Here is a 14,006-nt window from a genome sequence, read left to right as displayed (position 1 = left end):
TACAATGCGGCATGCGCAGTCGAATGGTCAGAGTTAGTATAGGTTGTATCCGAAAAAATACGTACCGTCCGCAAAGCGGTAGCGACGTCCCAAGGTATTGTTAGCACCTGATTTTTTCGAATTGGAAACAAAATGGTTTCAGATGGATCCGCTTTTTCGTTCCTACGTAAGTTCCTACGTCCCTAAGAATAGAGTGCAGTGCTTATAAATGACTTGAAAGTGAATTATGATTTTCTCTTTGGGCTAAAAAAGAGCAAGTCTGTAAAATATTATGTTATAGGAAAATGAATCTTTTTCTAGAGATGAATTAAGCGAAACGATACAATGCGCTACCTGACTTGATTATTGTTTAACATTAAAATAGTTTGTTACGTATTTTGGTTGGTGAACTAATTACCGTAAATCCTCAATGAGACCTGAGAATCGTTTGCAAAAATTCGTTCATTAATAGCCGGTAAGTTAAATGAAGTTTTCAAGTACATTGTGTGAATTGGAACATAGGTATTTTTAATTTAAGAAAATAATAACAACAACGAATTATAGGATAAAGCCTAGAATGACGAACTAATTAAATTGTTTGTCGGATTATTCAGGTAAAAGGCAGTTGACGAGTCACAGCTGTCAGACTGCGCGCTCCTTTTAAGACCAACTATATACTAATAGCGTGACGGATAATTCGCTATTTCATGCCCTGCCATACAAATTTTTCAAGAATATCGTTAACATAAGATGCTGTTACGAGACGACTGAACAGATCCTGATCAATTTCATGCATATTTTTATTAATCATTCGTATGCGTTGAGAAGGCGCTGCACCAGAATGTCGTCTCACGTCATAATTCTCAAAAGCGGGATTTTTTGCCATAAAATAGGATATCACCAATCTGATTCGCGCTGGTTTATGTAAAATAACTGAAAAAGATTTGCTTAGAATATAAGCATATTTTGGTATAAAATTTCTTGTTTTAAGAAGAGTATAAGGCTATATGTGATTCTATAATGCGACTTGGGTGGTAATATAAAAGCTAATGTGTGAAGGTTATTGAAACGCGCAGCTGAAAAGTGTTGACAATGTAATTCATTCTATGGCAGGTGTTTCTTTCCAGTAAACAATAATGCGTTGAATATTGAAGAGATACCGAAGGGTACCGGACATTTGTAAATTCAAATTTCTTTATGTGGACTATCCACATCCAGATGATCCCGACAGTTGATAAAAGCTCATGTACCAATATTGTGTACCTTGTAAGGATATGGTCTAAATCAGTTCAGGGCTGGTTTGGGGAATACGAGAATATGTAATCATGCATTTGATTACAGACGCGCAACTGATCAAGTGGGTGCAATTCATACAACTGGGTCTATTCACAAATTGTATTGCAGACGAATGGGTGAACCCGTTTCGGATATTCATACGTGTCGCTTTATGAGACTAGTACCTGTCGACCGGAACGAAATCAAGCAATTCGACTTGAACGATGAACACCTCTCGGAATCCAATCGACGTAAAATAATTTCCCTCTCAATGCTAAACCACTCCTAACCACGTGCCTATGTACGGGACATAATATTTTGATTCCTTATGTTATATTGCTTCTTTATTTCTTTTATGGGATGCACGCTGCATCGTCCCAGTATGATGTCATTCGTCGTGGTAGTTAGCCATTTCCTTGCGAACAGTGCTTAGTGATTTTTGTGGTTTTCGATATTCAGCTCTAGCTTTTGAGATTTTCAGGAATCCGTCCTCTTATAAAACAGGCCAAGAAACCAACAGCAATTTATCATTCGACTGATTCTGCAGTCGTCGCAGATAGGTGAGCCCATTGCTTATATGAAGCCCAATTGAGTAAGACGAATGTCCTTTAAACATCGTGTTCTTCATTACTTTCAAACATCTAGCTTCGCTGTTTAACGCTTGATACCAACTCTCGCTTCATTAGTTGGTACGCGGCCTGATTCATGAGGTTTATATCTGTGTCCACCGTGTTCACTTGAAAATCGGCCGTGTAAGACGTCAATCTCACACGAAAACAGCGGAGAACTCCATACCCCGCCAATTAACTTGGAGCGCCTGCCAGCAGACAGCTTTCCCTTCTTTGGCGTGTAACTGTTCAAACGAATCATAGTTACATCGGTCGGTGGAGCCTCGTTGCTGTGGTTTGAGGATCCGAATTCAAAATTCTGGAGCAAGATTTCATAGTTATTTGCCCCCAGTATGTAGGCGATCGCAGCGCGACTTCCCTGTGATCTAGCCGGGCAGACCAGAAGGAATGGCTTCTAGTAAATCGCTAGCGGATTTAAGGATCAGATGAGAGTGTTTTTGCAGAAGGCCAGCGAGTCTGAAAAAAAGAGATGTTGGCCTTGCGGTTAAATCAGTTTCGCCCCAGCCCAGTGGGGTTGTGTAACAGGAGACACTGCTACCCGTGAAAGGAGATCGATAGCGACGATTCCTGCAGCGATGAATCGAGTGCCAGCAGTCAGCGACAATGGAGCAAGAAGAGGCACCAAAAGGGTACCATGACAAGAAGATTTGGAGGCAGACAAGAGCTCTTCAACTGCGTCCACAAAGAAGCTGGTCAGCTCAGACTGTCTGGATGGCATCTGTGCTTGTATCAGTTCGATCTATTAGTCTTTTAGGCTAGGTGGTTGTTTATTTTTAGTGAGATTATGTTTCAGTAAACGCAACATATATTTATTTTCTAAAAAACAAGTAGACACGAGGGTTTGTGGCAAGAGTGAGTGCATTTGGCAAACTTGTCTTAGAGATTAACTTGATCATACGTTTTCTTCACGTCACTGAATAAACACAGGTATGTTTAAGAAACCAATCGATGGATTAATATGCGACTAATCTATATTTTAAAATAATTACATTGAAAGGATTACCTGACAGCATTGAAGGTGGCTAGCGTAATTATTAGCTCTACCTAATTACGATGGTACCGTTGACAATGATCTGAATCTCACTGGTGTGTCTTTTTTTGTAAATCTTCATGGTCGGCTAATTATGCAGATCTTTAAAAAGTGAGATAACATTGCGTTAGTAAATGGAGTATTGTTATACAGTTGCCATTGAACAGGTCAACCTGTCTAACCGAAGACTATAATTTAGCGTTGGTCATGAGTTCCCCGGTGCTAGTACTCTTAGGTTCATTCACCTGGCAACATAATCTATGTGGACTAGGATCTATCATTCGCCAGGACGACTCTCTTAAGTCGATCCTTTTTCACAACGCTGGGTTAGCTAATGACTTACGAACACTTATGAGAATCTTGCACATAATTTGTGCTGAGATGGAGGTCCTCCTTCAATGAGGAAATTCTACGCCACTACAATTTAGCAATTATTCCGGCCGATTTGAATTTCAAGTCCTTAAACGCCTACCTCTGATATTCGACGGACATTCGCGGAAGTTGCGCCTCTCTGACTCTCGAATTTGGATCATTTGAAATTTTTTTCTTTGCGAGATCAGCTTCTATTTCTACTAAGTTCACCACTTGAGACAGTTTCCTCTGCGAGCCGGTAAATTTAGCAAGTTGAATAGCCATCATGGCGTATCCGTCGCTCGTTTCGTTCACGTGTAGCCACCTATCTGTGTATGGTCAGGAAGTGATGGCTGAACCTGTTTCACCTATTTAGCTCTTAGCTGCAGCGCCCGTTGCAATGGCATATTGTTTGTTACGCGTCAGATCCAAAACGTAGGTGTCGGTCAGAGCCGCGATTTGCGGCTCTGTCACTAGTTCGATACTCGTCTCGCGATTCTGGATATTCGTTGAAATCAAAACGATATTCCCGCAATTCCAGCGAAAATCGCTCCCGCACTACATGTACCGTGCTTCCTTGACCGATCCTATATCTAAGCATACATAAATAAATCTATGCAGTCAACAAAAGGAATCGTTTTGCACCTTCTACTAATCGGGCCACTTTGCATGCTACAGTGTCCTCTTGTTATAGTCTTATTCGATACAGGAAAGTATCTGCAGATTTCCAACAACTTGGGATCCTGTTCACTTTTGTTGCACTTCTTAACGTCTGCACCATACGACGATTGTAGAAAATTCGAATTGTATGTTTTGTCGCCGAGAAGTTCTATCTGTCGACCTTTAACGCACTTGCTCTTCCTCTTTTTTCTCTGTGAAACTAAATGAGTAGAGGACTTATATGCTCGGTCTACAAAATCAATGGGTAGTTAAATGCAGAATCAGATCGTGACGAGGTCCCAGCAAAGAGGGGAGGAAAGGAAGCAGAAAGAAACGCATGCCATACTTCGCTCGGGCCTGCTATCATCGAAAACCTCTGCATTGAGCTCACATTGACAATTCGTATTATAACAGAGAAACATAGTAGAAGATTACGTATGAACGGCACGAACACGTTCGATGTGTGTGTGTGTGTCTAGCATCAAATGCATCCAACCTGCCGTAGGACTCTATGCAGAGGCTCTCGCGACGCTTCTGTGATTCAACGAGGTTTAGTAGCTCTCTCCTCACTTCCTCCAACGAAACTACAGAGCTCCTCTCCAGATCAGAGGACTGTCCATCCATGATCGACAGACAGCAAGAGATATTGGCAATCCGAGGCTGCCGAAATGCTGCTTGGTTGAAACTAGATTTCTCCGAATCGTCTCTGAAATAAAGGTCCCAACAAATGAAAGAGGTCAGAGACTTCAGACCGTCGGTGTGGGCGACGAATAGCGGCAATGACACCGAAGCCAATTCAGTGTATTTAGTTCAGCAGACATTGACAGTTTGTAGAGACGAGATTTCAGCGTCGAAATTAAGGACACGAACCAACAGTACAATATTTTATAATAGCAGACTAGTCATCATCTAGCCGCCATAAGATTTTCGACGACAGCCACCGAAAGGATTCTAAATAACCAGCCGAATAATAATAGTACCACAGCACATTGTGATAGGCAGCAATGAAAAGTTGCAAGAAATGACCGAGAAAATCAATATTGATGACACTTCGTTGATAAAGCTCCACAATAGTGCACACTGTTATTGTAGAAGATGTTGCATCTTCGACGAAATCAGCGAAATCAACAAATAATGTTGAAGTAAATCCTTGAAATCATCGGAGATTGTTATGCCTTACTGTGCAGCGTCCTGGTACGACTTCAGAAGTTGGCGATCTAGGCCACAGAAGGCTCGCAGACATGTAGGGGCAACTCTGCCTTGTAATTTTTAGAGCATCAAGCCAGACTCTGTGTACTTCCCTGAGTTGGGTAATCGCATACAAGCGCATAGAGTGACGTTGATCTGAGCTAGTTACAAAGTATAGACTGTTTCCTTAATAAGAATCCCCCGGGGTAAGTTCAAGTACGTGGACAAGCAACGAGCCTTGAGGGTCACACATCACCTAAGTAATCGAGATAACCATTACCGAGGTAATTCTTTATGTATCCATAGTTAAAATATGTAATTTAAAAAGTCAACTGCTTGCTTAGTAATAATTCAAGCAACTTTTTATAATACGTTATAGCTCATTTAGATGGAACGTTCCAATTTGTTATTACTGCAACAAGGGTTTTTTTTTTCACGAAGTGGTTTACGACTCAAGCCTGCTGTTTTTTTTTGTCTGATTTTTTCGCGAGTCAATGGCTTGATGGAAAGGAAATGTACAATCATGGATGTATACACTTATATAGGTGATGGTTTTGTAAAAAAAAAAAACCAGAAAAATCGTTTAACAAACAACATGTCTATAGAAGTTGAAAAAAAGTATCTGTCTATTCCAACAGTTAGAGGTCGTTGTTGTGGGAGAGCACCTGTTATCCTAACTACTTAACCTTCTCCACTGGAGTAAGCAAAATTTCCGCCCTTTAGCTTGGACACCTCCGTTCTCTACCCGTTATGATGCCCGTTTTTCTGGAATTATCACGAAAACAATAGAAATTCACTTAAAAACGCACTGACTGTGCATACGTATGCCGCTAAAGTGTATATATGTATATCGTTATCAATATTATTACAATGATTTCGTCGTCCAACTCAGATTGAATAATTCTGGTGCTCCCGCACTTTTGCAATAAGTGATGTGACAGTGACAGAAATGGGATTTTCTGAGTGGCGGAAAGCGGTAAACAGGGACAGTCTTCGGGCTACTCACGACATGTTGATGGTGAATTCCGCAAATGTTCTGCAAACGTCGTTCATGACTTGTGACGTTTGATATGATCATATCGATGAGCTATTCATTGTTTTGTCGCATACCCTCCCTTGTCGTGGTACAATGTTATGTTTTCGATTATACGTTACTGCACTACGCCGATGACAAGTTGCCCCGTAACTGAAATCGCCGACAATCAAACGAAGCCCAACAAACCGTAATGGGGGAACGAAAAGACGAAAAAAATTGCTCATGTTATTATGTTGACGCAAAAGAGCATTGGTTTTTCTCACGAGATACTTTGACCAACTGGCTGATCACTTTGAATAAAAGGGTTTGCGGAAGTATTACAGAAATCGATAAAATGCAAAGAAGTGTATTTGTGCGACATGGGCGAAATTTAAAATTATTTAAGTATGTGCATGTGTTTGCAATATGTCAAACGGTAGGCATGCATTTATAGAAACACATCACTAAACGTAATCACGTGTGACATAGATCAGTATATCGATACGTCAAGCAGATATGCATGGATGTTGAAACAATTGCATAGCCAGTGTACAAAATCGTTATGGAATAGCAAGAAAACATGCAATTATTCGATATATATATTTCAATATTTTACTATTACACGTCATGTTTTCTTCTTTTTTTTTTTATTGAAAAGTAGGAATCAAGAAATAAGTGTTTAAGGACTTCGACAGTCACTTCCTGATCGACTTCAGCTGTGTTTGACTGAAAATAAAGCTACCATGTTGTCGGTTATTTTAGTCTAATTTGGCAGGAGATATCGCTCCGCATAAGAAAATTGCTCGAATTTATTGCGATAGAAACAGCTTAATATGCTTGTATTCAGCACCTGGATATTGGTTCAGTTAAAAGTAGACACAAGTTTGCTACAGGTTCGTTGACGTAATGCTACAATAGTTGCAGCATATAAAATATATGATGCAGCTCCTCCGAGAAACGTTCCACAGCATGGTTGCCAATATAGCTAGACATCTACAACCAGCATAGTGGATTCTAGCTTGTTTTTGTCGGAAAATTTGTTTTTACACGACTATATATACTATTACCAAATGACTTTCAACTTGGAAACCAAATCCGAATAAGTATATTGAGGGAGTCTGTCTGTCATACAAGTCCGATAGAGTCGTTGTTTAACCAATAATCTATTTATTCATATTGTACTCCACAGTACGTAACGCAGTATAAGTGGCCCGGTAAAAAGGGTAAGTTACCGAGTATTACTGGTCCTTTGCATCTCAACGACTTGGCTGAGGTGTTCATTAGGTAGTAATTAAAATTAGTTCAATGATAACCTTTACGAACTTATGTGCAGGGAAAGTCGTCACATTTTTGCAGCTAGTGCAAACAGCTTTTTATGGTAGTGGTATTTGAATCTATGCTTCTGCATCTCTTCTTCACAGTCATCTGCTTCCTTACGCTGCTCAATACAGTCTTGCGACCTTGCGTTCTTCCGTAGATCAGACGTCGCAATTACGATGTTCGAGCACTTGAAACAAGCCGAAAATAAGCCAAATAGAATAAACAACTAACATTATATTTTACTGTTGCTAACTGGTCTGCTATGCATGAGTGCGATGGCAGCGGTTACCGCTTCATCATCGTAACACTATTGCAATGTGGCGTGTGCCATTCTCTGTGACACTTTGTCCGTTTGCCATTTTTTGCCCCTGTACAGCATAGCTGACCGTTATATATATATAGAGCTCTATTGTCGTTAGTGTCGACGTGCCGAACGGTCACTTTATATCAACCGGTTGTTATTCATTAATTCATTTAAGAGAATACATCCCTTGCTGTTTTGGCGAAGACGTACAGGGACTGCTATGTACGGTGCTACACAGTTTTCCTGTTACAAGTAAAACAAATCGCAGTAAAATGAAGAAGCAGTATTGGCTAAAATGTTACTGTGAGTGACACCTGTACTTCAGTTGTTGCATCTGGGCAGTTACGAGGTGCACGGGTCGGCAAGGTGCTTCTTCGGATAAAATGAAGCCAATTGGAATGATGTACGCACTACTTACTACTGGCGTCAGGGGAGTGCTTGTCGATCGGTTTGGCCTTACATCGACATTGGAATTGTGGATTTAAACTATAAACCATCACAACGCTTTCTGACGAGCGCAGCGGCCAAGCAATCTTTAACCGAATGTAAGAGAAACCGATTCGGCTTACTACTTAAACGAGAACGAAGTGGAGGTAAGCGATGAACTCACTACAAAACGGCTTATACACAGATGTCTTTATGTAACGCAAGCAAGACTTTGGCTGGCTTCAAGATCGCCGTCATCATAGTGTGCGTATATTATAGTAGTACAGGGGTATTCGTAGTAAAAATAAACTACATTTATTATAGTTTCTTCCGTCAAACTTTCTTGTGGGTTGCACTTGACAAATGCTGTTCGTGCCAAAAATGCTTCGTTTGATCGCAGACGTTGTATCGAATCGTCTGGATGCTTTAGAAATTAGTTGTCGCTGCGAGTGTGTACGCGCAAATGCGTAAGAGCAGCTGTTGTGTTTTCTGTGACCATGTCATGAATGAATCGTATGGAGCCGTTAAATGATTGTTAACGATAAAGGGAAAATAGGAATCAGTGTACTTGTCTGTCGTTTGGCATCAATTGTATTATGACGATTCCGCTATTGTGACAGTGCCTCGATCTTACTAGAACGCACACATATAAGTGGTGCGGGTGGCGACACGAACTTTTTTGCAACGCTCGATTCATCCTATGCATACATATATATATAACAACTAACGATTCCAACAGCAGCAGCAGCAGCAGCAGCAGCACTCTCACTGTATGTAGCTTGCTAATTCAGCGGTCCTGGAAGGGTCAACAAATGGCTTGCTTCGTCCCCGAGGTCGTACGGTAATAGAATGAAGTCTGTGATCCTGTTTTTTGTGTTCGTGTCCACTTCGTTTTCGTTGTTATCATTGAAAGTTGCCAAAATAATAAAGTGCATTTCGACGACTATGCTTGGGACTGTCAGATTCTAAACTATGTGCTTTGGCAGAAAACGTCGTGATGCTTAGCATGCGCCGAAGAGATGCAGGGAAAAGGAGACAAAAGGCTTGAACGGAATTTTAACACCTGCTTGCGCAGAATCGCCACAGCGTCGATTGGTATGGCGAGTAAAAGTTGGCACTATTGACGGACATCCGAACGGAACCGGAGTGCGGCCAGGTTTGAATTAGGATTCGACGTCAGAGGCAAACTGCCAGGAAATCGATGCGATAGTGTAATAATGGATAGGTGATCTATTTTAGCAGTGAGTTGAACTGAACGACAGGCGTAGCCATGTATGAATAAAGCTTTGGCAAACTGGTTTAAAAATAGCACAGTCAACAAATACTAGTAAAAAATTCTGAGCGGGTAACGATTCGCCGTATGACAGCTGGCTGTGTCGAACTAAGAACTGTTATCGGCTGTGTTCGTCGTTGATCGTTTTCGGTTAATTGCGGATCGGAGGCGGCCATTCGAACCGCCAACGAAAGTACGCACGTACACTCGTCAATAATACGTAGCAGACGGATGGTATTATGCGTTTAATGACGCTTGTATGTAGACACCTATGGAACCGTTTGCGATGGCGCATAATTAATAAACGCACGTTTGTCAGATAGAGTGAATATTGTAGGTCTATCATTGAAGGCATGTTTAAATGTTTGAAAAACATTATACCTTGTAACGATAACGCACTAACGCCGGCTTCGATGCTGTTCATTAAAGCAGCACCTCGCCTTTTCATAGCAATAGCGACGGAAATGTCTAGGAATATTTGTATGGGCCATAACAGTATGTATAGTATCACGACAAAATGAATACCCCGTGTTTATAGGTTGCATCTATACAAACGATATTGGGATGAAGATTTTCGCCTGTGCCGACAGCGATATACCTGACGGACGCAATATAGCTGCCATTCGCCTCGGTCACGATTTTAATCCAAGTCCTAAATCACTCGCAAGTGCACGTCCAAACACGGTTATCCATGGTTTTTCAATATCATTCTGCTGGCAACGTGCACACTTGCTGGAAATTTAATTTTACTTCCAATAGGGATATTTTCCCAGTCGTAAGCCGACTTCCGAAAGTGACGCCGATTTCATTTTGGCTTTATTATGTTTAGAATCCTCCCCGCTTTAATAATATATGATCCCTACCTGAGGCGTTTGCGGACAATTCAACGCTTTGCGTTCAGCGTCACATTAAATCTAGCTGTTAAAAGGCACATTAGACGTCAGGATCACCACACATGCAAGCCTACACCTTTTTTTCGGGTGGCCGAAGGGTTTCCGCGACTGGTTTTTCGTTCGAAGGACGTTGGCACGCTGTTTGTGTTTCTTTAGAAAAGTCTGCAGCTTTTTTACTTTCTTAGTGAAAAAGAGCTAAGCTTTCCAACGCTGGAAGTCTCTCTTAATTAGGTGAACGATTTGAGGTACTATAACTCGTACAAATCATCAGTAAGCAAAAACTTTCTACTGTGTCTATCTGGAAAAAAAACGCCTCTTAACCGAAGATTCCACTATGAGCATGACATCGAGTAAATGTTTCTGACTTTGAAGTTTGACCGCCTCGTCGATAGCTTTTCCCATACTTTTCATTTTACTTGCTGCAGAAATCTTGCAAAGGTTCTACTAAATAGATAAGGCTCTGGTTCTTCTTAATGGCCGAAATTAACTAAAAATGACGTGCTTGAAAATAGACGAAGTTGAAAAACATACCACGTTCTACCCTCTCATCTGAGATGTGTTGTTTTATCTTACTCTAGATTTGTATCTTTTATCGTCCACCATGTTACGCTACACTCGAACGATTTTTCGACCTATCTGAAATTAGTTTGCCACCTTTCTTCCTTTGTCAAAACACATCTTTGAATAAGTGTTGTGTTCACGTGACATCATCATCTGGTTCTTAGTTTGCAAAATTAAGACGAACAACAACTTAAAACAGAAGTGATTTGAACTTTTAGATTCGTTGCACTCAAGCGCAGAAACTGCCATTCTGACAAATCGTAGGGATTTATGCTTATGCTCATTTCCTTCAAAATGCAGTGACGATACAGGGTTGACGGAATTGTTTTAGGTTGACCAATGTTTAGTTATACTTCGTAGGCCATAATACAAAACGTTATCTTTTAGCGTGACGTTTCGCTGTTTTGCAACAGATTGATAGCTAGATATAATTTGAGCATAGATATAAGGTTTAAGTTTCCCGACGATTTTTTGATGTTATCTTACCGACGATCCAATCGAAAAATTCGCCACAAGAAAGCAAAGCGCAATCTAAAAATCTATGTTTCTTTGTTAGATAACTTATACTTAAAAACACGTATTAATTTCGAAAAGCCGGCTTAGACAGCTGCCGTCCCCAATACACGAGACGAAAGTAAGATATAATTTTTTAGTTACATTCGAAATAATTGTATGTTGCTGTGTTCATGGTGGTGACTAGATCTTTCTGCTCCTATATGTCTTCAGCCATAATCGTAATCCGGATTTACGTTTACCGTAAACATTAGAACGGCTGAGCTTGCTGTAATATTCTTATAGGTTTATGGCTACGGTTCATCACCATGAAATGCTCGATTAAATAGTTGGAAACCATCATCGGTTTTATCAGTTTCATTCGTCTACTACATGCGGTTCCTTTAGACGCTTGAATCGTTTACCTATACACATATGGACAATAGATAGATATCATGATTTTAGCGTGTTTTTCCTTGCGCCTATTTGTGTCTTTGTACCGCCGCTCGTGTACTGATATCATGGCATACAATTGTCTTCCCTCGTTCGTTTCCTACGTGCGCGCGATGTCGGCAGCCATTTAATAATTAATCAGCCCGATCTACACTATTTCCATTCATTCCGCAGCCGAGGATCTCTTTAGTACTAAAAATATTATCGTTTAAACAATCTATCGCCTTTTCTGTCACGGTTGTGCATGTAACCGTTATGTAAAGTTATACGCCATCGCGGGCCTTTCCGCCGTTACCATCACCTACGCCAACGCCACCATCGTCACGATACAGCGTCTACTGGCCTGTTCTGATCTGGCGATCAACTCGATGACGGACTGTGCTTGCTGGTTCTTAGCAGCATGCACAAGCTCCATAGCGGCAGTAGCGGTAGCAGCAGCACATGTTTGTAAGTTTTTCTGTTACAACCGGAAGCGTCGGTCGCGCAGCCACGATCGCTTCGCGTAGCTCTGTCAGCAGCAGCAGCAGCAGCGGTACAGGGTAAAGCGGCTGAACGAACGTCTGAAAGAGTTGACCTTGTCTTCAAGTTCAATGTCGCTCGCGCCCCGAAGGTGAATGGGGGATGGTTGCTATTGCCGCTGGTGGTGTTCCTTCAGTTGGTGCTGGCTGGGTAGACTAATGTGGTATAGTGTGTAGTTGACGTTATGGAAACGTGGAGATGAACACCGCTCTGCACCGCGTCGCGCCGTACGGAAACGGAAATGAGTTCAGCGGCGACGCCAGTGGCGGTAACACCCATCAACAACAACTACGCCAGAAACACAACCGTAACCCAGAATATTAGTTTGCTCGAGCACAACGACATTTTGAAAAATACATAACAGCATTAGCAATTATGCAAACAACTGGTACAGTTGGAACATCGATGGCACAGTCAGAACAACGCCAAAGTAGGAAAGCGGGAGAAGCATGGGGGCAGCAGAGACAGAATATGCATGGAGCAGGCCATTCCCTGACAAATTAATTACTACCGCAAAGTGTATGTATATATATTTGCACATGCTGTATAGTGTACGGATGCTGAGAATTACGGTGCCTTTCTATCTATTGATTATCTTATTCTCTTATGAGTAACTAATAAAAAGGTTTTTTTTACTTACATTCACTTACGTACTATAGTGGGCCTTCTTTGCGTACTACAGAACTCACTTCGAGTGAATAAGTAATAATGCTTGATGGCGAGCAACTGGGCAAATTATTATGATTATACTGAAGGTTACGTTTACGCTGTGGGTCACCTGTGACCACATTTTTGTGGTCAGCTTTTGCGTTTCGTTCATTCACGCATAATATTTCGACACTTTGTTGTGTAGCGCTTGCCTACCTAAATCAAAAAGAGCGACTTATCACAGTTCAAAATCGTTTCGAATTGGGGCAATAACAAAGGCTCTCTTTGTAAAGGACGTGAATGCCCTTGGAAGTGCCCGCCACAAATCTGTCACTTGTATTACACGACGATACAAGCTTTTTCGGCAGCAGTATAGATAACTATAGGTAGCAATAATGACATATCATAGATTCATTTAGAAGTGCATTTTCTCAACGGAATCGCTGAATGATTTACGACGAAAGAGCTTCCTGAACGGTCAGGTCCAATGGTTCGAAGCACTTTCCCTTGAAGTCAGCTTCAAAATGTGGCAAATTGTATGAGTTTATTATAGGAAATGCGCAGCAGTAGGTTTTACCCAACCGTTATGTGCCTACACACTAACGATACCTAAGCGTAGCATTAACTGTCATCAGCTTCCTTTTTCCGCTGTAGATAGAAGATAGAAGGGCGCCGCTGATTAAGATTTACTAAATCAGTCGAAGTAATACCCGTGTGATGCTCAGTATGATAGAGAGTTTCCTCACAGCCAAATATGAAAGTCGTATCTTACGATGCTGTGCTGTCCGGTTCACATCGAAGCGCCATAGTAATAGAAACAATTCATAAACCACAAATGTTTACCTAAACGATTGGTTGAGTATCGAAACAATTTATTCTCTACAAGTTAATGAACGTTTAACAGCTAAACTAAAGTTTGATTGAGCTGCTGTCCAGAAATACAGATTTCGTCTGTAGCGGATTTTTTAATGATGTTTTTTCTTTTCTTTA

The 14,006-nt window shown here is 41.1% G+C and overlaps 1 protein-coding gene and 1 long non-coding RNA gene across 3 annotated transcripts in view; one reads left to right on the top strand and one right to left on the bottom strand.

Annotated features, from left to right (window-relative positions):
• Positions 1 to 14,006, top strand: part of LOC147758064 (uncharacterized) — a 47,694-nt gene that overhangs the window by 16,631 nt on the left and 17,057 nt on the right. The window lies entirely within an intron of this gene.
• On the bottom strand, positions 497 to 13,329 carry LOC147758065 (uncharacterized). The gene is made up of 4 exons (XR_015321369.1): positions 13,009 to 13,329; positions 7,441 to 12,656; positions 6,119 to 6,298; positions 497 to 5,877 (listed from the first exon to the last, which is right to left on the bottom strand). It is a non-coding gene; the product is annotated as an uncharacterized LOC147758065 (long non-coding RNA).

Source organism: Varroa destructor, unplaced genomic scaffold, assembly GCF_002443255.2.
Source record: "Varroa destructor unplaced genomic scaffold, Vdes_3.0 BEIS01000002.1, whole genome shotgun sequence".
Lineage (NCBI taxonomy): Eukaryota > Metazoa > Arthropoda > Arachnida > Mesostigmata > Varroidae > Varroa > Varroa destructor.
The sequence above is the reverse complement of the archived record's forward strand: the minus strand, read 5'-3'. Positions and strand labels throughout refer to the sequence as shown.